The sequence below is a fragment of the Lepisma saccharinum genome, chromosome 27 (genome assembly GCF_977018435.1).
Source record: "Lepisma saccharinum chromosome 27, izLepSacc3.1, whole genome shotgun sequence".
Taxonomy (NCBI): Eukaryota; Metazoa; Arthropoda; class Insecta; order Zygentoma; family Lepismatidae; genus Lepisma; species Lepisma saccharinum.
In genome coordinates, this window is record NC_139255.1 from 51104027 (window position 1) to 51113562 (window position 9536).

A 9536-nucleotide genomic window follows, 5' to 3' on the forward strand; every position below is an offset into this window, starting at 1 on the left:
TTATGCAAGCTCAATAAATGCAATTCATTTACTACATATCATATATTTACATTTCTTTGCGTCTTTTCCAATTTTTGGAACTTGTTAAAGGAGGGGTCCGACTTTGGCCACTTTTTCTCTGTTGTTACTTTTCGTCCCTTTTTACAGAAATGTTTACTGGCAAAGCATCATGCGCTTTAAGGTGGATTATGTTACTCAAAACGTTAGCAAACATATCAAGGAATCCATTTTATTAAATTTCTAATAGAAATAATGTTCCATAATGACACCAGGGATGAAAAACAAAACGGGGGTCCTACTTTGGACACTTTCCTCTACCTCCCACCATATTTGAAATTATTTTGGGGCTACTAATTTTGTTATTTTCAATATGACAATAAGTAAAAACTTTCAAATTAAGTTAATCTGTATTAGAACTTATTGATGTGAAGATTGTGTGGTTATGATTATGTATAATAATTACACCGTCAGTCTGAAAGTGGAAATTGTTAATCTGCGTCCTGGTTTGCATACATAATCAGTATAATGTCAAGCTTTCGAAGGCTCGTAGCGTCGAAAAGAGACGTCAAAAATATAAACTCATTTGTCTGAGAAACCTCTATACACTGTGAAAGTTTGTACGCATGGGTGTAGTTTGGTAGGGGCTTGAGGGGCTAGGCTCCCAGAAACTGACATTAGCTCCCTCCCCCAGAAGCATGAAAATTCATTATGAAACTTCATGTGTTACTCTTGTGAAGTGGTGGGTATTTTCGTTCAACCTCCCTCACCCTCAGGGGTCACCCTCACCCTCACAAGTCTTCTGAAGGAGAGGGAGAAGGTAAGGTCTGCCCTCATGAGGGTCGTCCTCTGCTCCTGCGGTGTGGAAGTCACACTTAAAGAAATAAGTTCAGATTATGTATCGATGCGGAATACAACAGAAATTACATAGGTGCAAGCATAGGTGCCCCTCCCCCCTGAGATTTCTGGAGAGAGTTAATGTAATTCAAATGTTGAAATTCTAGAGATATTTTATAACAAAAAATATTGTTTTCTATGTCTTACAGACCGTAAGTTACAGCAACTATGTGACGGTCCTGTGGATCCTCACAATATAATTAATTATATGTTTATTGAATTATTAATTTTATATTAACGGTTCAAAAAAAAGTATCATTATTACTTTGTACAACGTTAATTATGTTTTATGTTATTCATTGCACTATACGCTGTATAAACGAGATATTTGGAATTCTAACGTTGCTATAGCAACGAGAATCAATAGTCATTATGTGGTAATGTGTGTGACAAGAAATGGAAATATAGGTAATAGTGAACTCCTTCGCGTTTTTAGTTTCAAATATTTATGAACGAAATGTAATCGTGCTAATGATTGACTAGTGAACGTCACAGTATAATTGATGGTCCAGTATTGTGGAACGTTATCAGCACGATCTTGAGTGATGTGTTTTGCGTGTTAACTTCCACCATTGTTCTCGTGAATCTAGTTTGTACATAAAGTTATATTATGTACGCATCAAGTAATACTTATAATCTGAGATCCAAAACAAGCCTTACAGCTAGATCTATCAATTGTGGTGATGAACCTGATGAATCACAAAATAAGAATGGTGCCATGAATATGGTGAAGTGATGCAAAGATCCCGATAAGGAAAGGTTGGTAGCTTGTGAAAATTGTGGCCATTGGTATCATTTACAATGTTTGGGTTTGTCCGATAAGCATTGGGAATTATACCAGTTAAATGAAAATTATTTCTGTACAGATTGTGATCCATCTTATGATCTGTTCAGTATTGAAGCTTTCGTGAAATGGAAAAGAAGTCAAGAAAATGTTCATGAAATTGACATTCGTCCTTCTGTGTTGGCAGAGACGTCAACGGGGCAAAGTAATGTTCCTTTTCAAATGTTTGATCTGCTGGCAGAGTAAAGAAAAATCAGCGAGTCACAACAGATGGAATTTACAAAAATTAGGGAAACTCAAGATTCTATGAGGGAAACTCAACAGCTTGAGTTTACAAAAATGAGGCAAACTCAAGATTCTATGAGGCAAACTCAGGAGTCTCAACAGTTTGAGTTTACAAAAATTAGGCAAACCCAAGATTCTATGAGGCAAACTCAAGAGTCTCAACAGCTTGAGTTTACAAAAATGAGGCAAACTCAAGAGTCTCAACAGCTTGAGTTTACAAAAATGAGGCAAACTCAAGAGTCTCATCAGCTTGAGTTTACAAAAATCAGGGAATCTCAGCAGGAAATTCAAAATCCACAGCAACTACTCAAGCTTGACTTCCACGAATTGAGTACATCGTTACGAAAGGAATTAGCTGAAGTTGCCGAGTCCTGCAAATTAGCAACACGTTCATTACATCAGGAAATGGAAAGAGAAGTGCAAGGACTAACAGAGAAAATCGAGGAAGTCAAAACTACTTGTACAGAGAATTCTGGTAAACTTGCTGGATTGAATGATCAGATTACAGAATGCCAGAACAATGTTTCAGGGTTGTCTCGGCAATTTCAAAGACTTGAAGTCGTTGTGAGCAAGTACGAAATAACTAAGCGCGTGGAAATATTCTGGAGATCCTGAAAAATCAAGCCCACGTAAGTTTATTAAAACTTTAACGTCCTACTTAGACTTACTGCAAGTTCCTGACATGCAAAGGCTTGAATGTATTACTAATTGTTTTCAAGGACCTGCAGAAGGTTGGTATAATACTCATGTCGATTCGTTTACATCGTACAAACAGTTTGTTGACGAATTTCTGAATCACTACACGTCTTATTCGTTAACTCAAGCTCAATTATCTGAACTTAGAAGTCGTAAATATGATCCTAAATCGACGAGTAGTACGGAAGTTTTTTCTATTCGTACGCATTCAGCATATTATAATTTAGTTGATCGTCCGAATGATGCAGAAGTTATTGATATTTTAATCAATCAGTTGCCCACATCTATTGCACAAACAATATTAGCTGCAAGATTAGTTAAAATGGATGATGTAATTGCTTTACTAAAGAGGTTGGATTTAGTGAATTCAAGATCAAACAAGAGTTTTAATGTTCATGATAATGTACGTGTAAAAAATTTCCGACATTATGGGAATAATTCTAAAAGTTTTACCGACAATAATAGTGCAAGGGCAAAACTGAGAGATCAAAGTGTTGCTAAAAGTTCATCGTTTGTGAATGATGATGAACCTAATGGAAATCAAGGTTCAAGACGTAACGTAAGCCCTAATGATAGTGTTCATTTTGTTTCTTCTAGCGATGAAAATAAAAAAAATTAAGATTGCACGTACAGATTTTGTTGCTGAAAACCAACAATCAAACTCCAGCCAGAAGACGATGATATTTAGTAGAAATAATAATTTTGGGAAACCTAACCTAACTAACAGACCATATAATTCTTACAGACGTAATGGTGCAGGAACTCAAAATTTCCGGCAAAATAGAAGTCCACAAAGCTCACGATACTTCAACAATAATGGTAGATTTATGAGCAACAGTTTCAATGCCAGAAACGAGCAAGACCAACAGCAATTTACACTGCGTCCTAACTCTCAGTTCTCTAACAATAATTTCAACGCATTCCAACCATGCAGTGTATGTTCCAATTGCGGATATTCGTCTTCTCAGTTGTCAACGGGAAACAGTTGCAATGCAACTTCAGTGGCGAATACTCCATTAAATGAAAATGCTCCATCTTTCGATCCAAGAGAAACTTCTTGTAAACAGTTCATTTCTTCTGTCCCTGAAGCAACATTAAACGAAAGTCGCGGGTGAACGTGGACCAGTTTGCTCGCACTAACATAATGGAGGGTCCGTCTAAATCATATCGTAGTGATAATATAGACACAACTTGTCAGTATGCTGTATTAAGTAATTCCGTTTTATCTGAAGTTGATCAATGTTATCCACTTTCAATATTTTTTCAATTAGATTGGTACGAAGATGAACCTACTTGGATTTTAAATGATACTGGCATACCTACCTACTCCTATTACTGATCAACCTTTGATCACAGGAACAGTTTGCGGTATTACCATACAGTGTGTCATCGACAGTGGAAGCCAGTGTAATTTAGTCAGTTATAAATTATGGTGCAGTATAAAATCAATTATTCCGAGTGCCAAACTGGATACAGTGGATCAACTTAAGTTATTGCCGTTTGCAGGACATCAGAAGTTTCGTGTTGCTGGTCGGAAGATTATAAGTATTTCAATTAACTCGGAAGTTCTTTCATTGGAGATGTTTGTATTGAAGCAACTACATGCTGAATTAATTCTCGGAATATCATTTTTAAGGCAATACAAAGCTGTACTCCATTCTAGAAGAAACGAAATTAGTTTGATGGCGTATACTGGTTCCGAATTGGTTCAGCCATTTAACTCTAGCAAAACCAAAACTGATAGGGATCGCTGCCAGATGCAGGAAGTTACTATAGTCAAAGAAGCAGAAAATTTACTTGTCGTTTCTCTAGATCAGATCACAACGAAGGTGCGGTTGTGTGAATCACTCAACACGGAGCAGCAGTCTCAGCTTGAGAATCTATAAATAGAATATCATAGGTTGTTTTCTGATCGACCCCGATACGCATTCGTAGAACCTTATCAAATTGAACTATACACAAAGGAACCAATTAAGGCACCTATATATTCGTTACCGTTTGCCAAAAGAGCAGCGTTAGAAAAGGAACTAGAGAAATAGAAAGCCTGGGGAATAGTTAAAGAGATGTCTTCGCCTTATTTAAACCCAGTACATATCGTCCAAAAATCTAACGGTGAGTGGCTTCCAGTGGTGGATTTTCGTCGCCTAAACCAACATGTAATTTCACCACTTACCCATGTTGAACCGATAGACGAGCTACTTCAACATTTTAAGGGTGCAAGATATTTTTCTTCGATTGATCTCTCCTGTGGATATTTTCAAATACCACTTACGCCCGACTCATATAAGTACACAGCCTTCTCGTATCGAGGACGACAGCACGTGTTTTGTTACTAGCCATTTGGTATAAAATCAGCTGTTTCTGTTGAAAGAATGAATAAGGTGTTTGGACCAGAGACTCATTCATTTCTGATGATATATGTGGATGACATTTTAATATTTAGCCCAACAATAGAGAAACATTTTGAACATCTTGATTATGTTCTCCAGACATTGCGGAAGACGAACATGTCCATAAAATTTTCCAAATGCAAATTTTTTCAAACGGAAATTAAGTTTTTGGGTCATGTGGTGTCTTGTTCCGAGATTAAGATCGATCATGATAAAGACTTAGCTATTCTACAGTTTCCTGTTCCTCAAAACAAAAAGTCACTTCGCAAATTTTTAGGACTGGCAAATTGGAGGAATCGTTTTATACTGGGATTTTCAGATATCGCTAGTCCATTATATCACCTTTTTCGCAAGAATGTGCCATTTTATTGGACACCTCAGGGTCAAGAAGCTTTCTTGTTATTAAAGAATGCTATAATTTCAGCACCAGCATTGAGTCAACCCGACTTTGAGTTGAGGTTTTGTGTTTCTGTTGATGCAAGCCAGAAAGGATTGGGTTGTGTACTTTGGCAAATTGATAATGATGAAATTCATGTCATACAATACGGCAGTCTTGCTCTTAGGGGAGCAGAGATTACATATAGTACACACCAATTGGAATGTTTAGCTATATTATTTGCTCTGGAGGAATTTGCTATATATCTTAAAGGAACTGATTTCAACTTATATTCGGATCATAAGTCGTTGTCTTGGCTTAAAACTGCACAATCACTTAATTCTCGTCTTACGAGATGGGCTCTCAAACTGCAGTGTTTTGATTTCACGTTATATCATGTCCCAGGAGTTTCGAATAATATTGCTGATACGTTGAGCAGATTTCCGCCTTGTACTACTTATTCTGTACTTGATGATAAATTATATATCAATCAAGTAATTGTGGAAGATTCACAAGGTGATACTTCTTCTATTTGGTTAAAAGCTCAACGAGCAGATGAAAAATGCAATAATATAATTTCTCACCTGGAAGATAGTACAACTGATAAAGACTTTTCAAAGTATCTTCTTCACAACAAAATTATTTTTTATAAACGCAATTCAGATGAAATTTGTAAATTTGTAGTGCCACGTGAGCTTATACCTTAGGTATTGCACAAAATGCATGATTTAAATGGACATTTTGGTTATCAGAAGGTTTTAGCAGCTTGTAAAAGGGCATATTTTTGGCCGTACATGAGAAAATCAATTAGAAATTACCTGAAAGATTGCTTAGAATGTGCACGAACAAAGATTGTAGGTCGGCAGTTGCGGAGAGATGAATATAACGTCGTTTCTCACCAACCTCACGATTTCCTCTCTATTGATTTAATCGGAAAATTACCAAGATCACGTACATATGAATATCTCCTTACAATTGTAGACGTTATGTCAAAATTTGTTATGATTTATCCGTTAAGAAAAGCGACTGCCAGGGAAATTATCAATCGTTTTGAAGAACAATATTTTAAACATTACCCTGTATGTAATGTATTATTATCAGATTGTGGAAGCCAATTTACATCAAATGAGGGGAAAGCCTACATGGATTCAAGGAAAATTAAGCATATTACTACCACTACATACAATCCGAAAGCTAATCCTATTGAGAGGTACAATAAGGAGATTGTTAGGTTACTGCGATTATTCTGCAATGATAATCACACCAGTTGGTATCCAAAAATAAATTCTATTATTCAGTTGTTAAATCATTCATTCTCTTCAGTTACCGGATTATCTCCTAGTGAACTTTTCTTACATGAAGATATGAAGGACTCAATATTTGAAGTAATCGGCTGGCCAGAACAAATTAAATCTTTGCCATGGAAACGCAAATTGTTTTTATCAGAAATCAGGACTAGACAATCTAGAAGAAGTAGAAAGATTAAGAATGCATTGAACTCGATCAAACTTCAAACAGGAGATTTGGTTATGATAAAAAATAGGCAAGTTAGTTCTAAAATTAACAGCCAGATTCATAAATTGTTCAACTTGTATATTGGGCCATTCCTTGTCAAGGAAATTAAGGACAATAATGCAATTCTTTACACAATGAACCAGCAATATTATGACAAGGTGAACTTTTCAAATCTTCGAGTGTTTAACTGTTCGGAAGAAAAGAGGAATCAACTCTTGTCTGAAATTTAAGTTTATGAGAGTAGATACTGGAAAAATGAAACCATTCTGTTTATTATTTTGTACAATTGAATGTTATATTATGGTCTGATTTGTTATTACCTGTTAGGCACAAATCTGTTTATGTGCACATTGTTGTCGAATGTTAGATAATATTGTGCATTTGTAACTTTGTTTTAGTTATGTTGATAAACATCTGACTGATTTTTAAATGAAAACTCCTCCTTGATGTTTCGTAGTTTTCATTTTCCCGGAGGAGGGGAATGTTGTGACGGTCCTGTGGATCCACACAATATAATTAATTATATGTTTATTGAATTATTAATTTTATATTAACGGTTCAAAAAAAATGTATCATTATTACTTTGTACAACGTTAATTATGTTTTATGTTATTCATTGCACTATACGCTGTATAAACGAGATATTTGGAATTCTAACGTTGCTATAGCAACGAGAATCAATATTCATTATGTGGTAATGTGTGTGACAAGAAATGGAAATATAGGTAATAGTGAACTGCATATTGCTCAGTTGTTTCACTAATATATAGACCCATAGAAGTTGTATCTTCACCTTCGCGTTTTTAGTTTCAAATATTTATGAACGAAATGTAATCGTGCTAATGATTGACTAGTGAACGTCACAACTATTATTATTATTTTTAGGTAGGGTTACATTTAAGCTTACAGTTTATCTAACAATAAAAACAGTTTTTTTGTCCTACATGAATTAATGTTAAGTATACAATTATGCAAATTGTATATAGATATACATAATATACAAATTACAAAGTTTAAATATATATATTAGTATTAGTAGTAGTAATAGTAATGTAATAATAATAATAGTCTATTTTAAAGTGGTGAGAACAGTTTAAAAACCTTATACAGCACTATGTCACAAAGAGTAATATCACAGGATTAACTCACAAAGGTTTTTACAGTAAACCTCGTCTCATACCCAAAGACAATATTTGAAGGGAAGTCATAGTTAAAATCATCGATTAATATTTTTATAAATTCACCAACATTCTTCAAATTTACTGATAACAATGATTTTTTTTTCTTGTTTTGTATTTTGGAACTTTATATAATATTGTATTTATAAAGTATTCACTATCAATCCTATTTGACAAAATGTTTTGTATCAATAGATTAATTTTATATTTCATTCTTGAGCTCAACGTTGTTAAATTAAATATCTCCAACCACTCCTTATAATTTAGTGATATGTAACTTTCCTTCATTTTCATACAAAGCAATCTAATAAATAATTTCTGAATTGATTCAATTTCTCGATGAGACTACGTCGGTGGCTCAGTCGGTAACGCATATGACTACCATTATAAAGGTCCCGGGTTCGATCCCCGGCCGGTTCAAATCCGGGAACTTTTCTAACGATGGAAGCGGCCCCGGCGCCCACCCAGCGTCGAATAACATGGGTACCTGGGGCAAACCCTGGGGGGGTAAAGGCGGTCAGGGGCGTGATGCTGATCACATCACCCCCACTCATGACCGGATCAAGAAAGTGTGGGGCGTTACCCCCACACCCCCTATACGCCTTCATGGCGTGGTGCTAAGCACAGGGGAGCACTTTACCTTTTTTTATTCCACTATTGGGCGAACCAAAACTAGTATAAATAGAAATATAAAAGTTTTCATTCTATTAAGTGAAGTCCAATTAAAAAATATAAAACAAAACCTTTTTAGCTTTTTTACAAACTTCAAGTATATATCAATAATAATAATAATAATAATAATCAAAACATCAACAAAAATTAAAAATAGCAGTAATATTATTATTATTAACATTAATAATACCACTTTCTGTGCCTCTGCCCTCCCCCTGAGATAAAACCTTGAGAGCGCCCAATGGTGCAAGGTGCGATTTGTAGTAGGATTGTGGGTTTTTGTTGAACCATCCCACTCTTTGCTTTATTAAAGACACATCCCAAATAGAGATAATTATTTCCCACCCACTGAGTATGTAGCTATAATTAATATATCATTCTATCACCAACCACTTGAGCGACAGAGTATCAAGAGATAAACCTAATTACTTTCAATGGGTTCGTTAGAACCCAGAAGTGTCCGTGACTGTACAATACACTTGGATCGACAGATGTGTGAGAGAGACGTTTTGTATTAAAGCCGTGATTTTATGCGCTGCTTGCTTATCATGCTATTTATTATCTGCTGAAAATCTGTAATATATACATCCTGTGCTTCAATTGTTTTATTATAGTTATCACAACTCGTTACTGTACAATTAACAGTAGTTTGAACTGATAAAATAATCGATAGAAATATTTGGTTTGATTGTGTGGATGACATTAAGGAAGAAATTACAGAAAATTAAGATAATATTAAGATTATT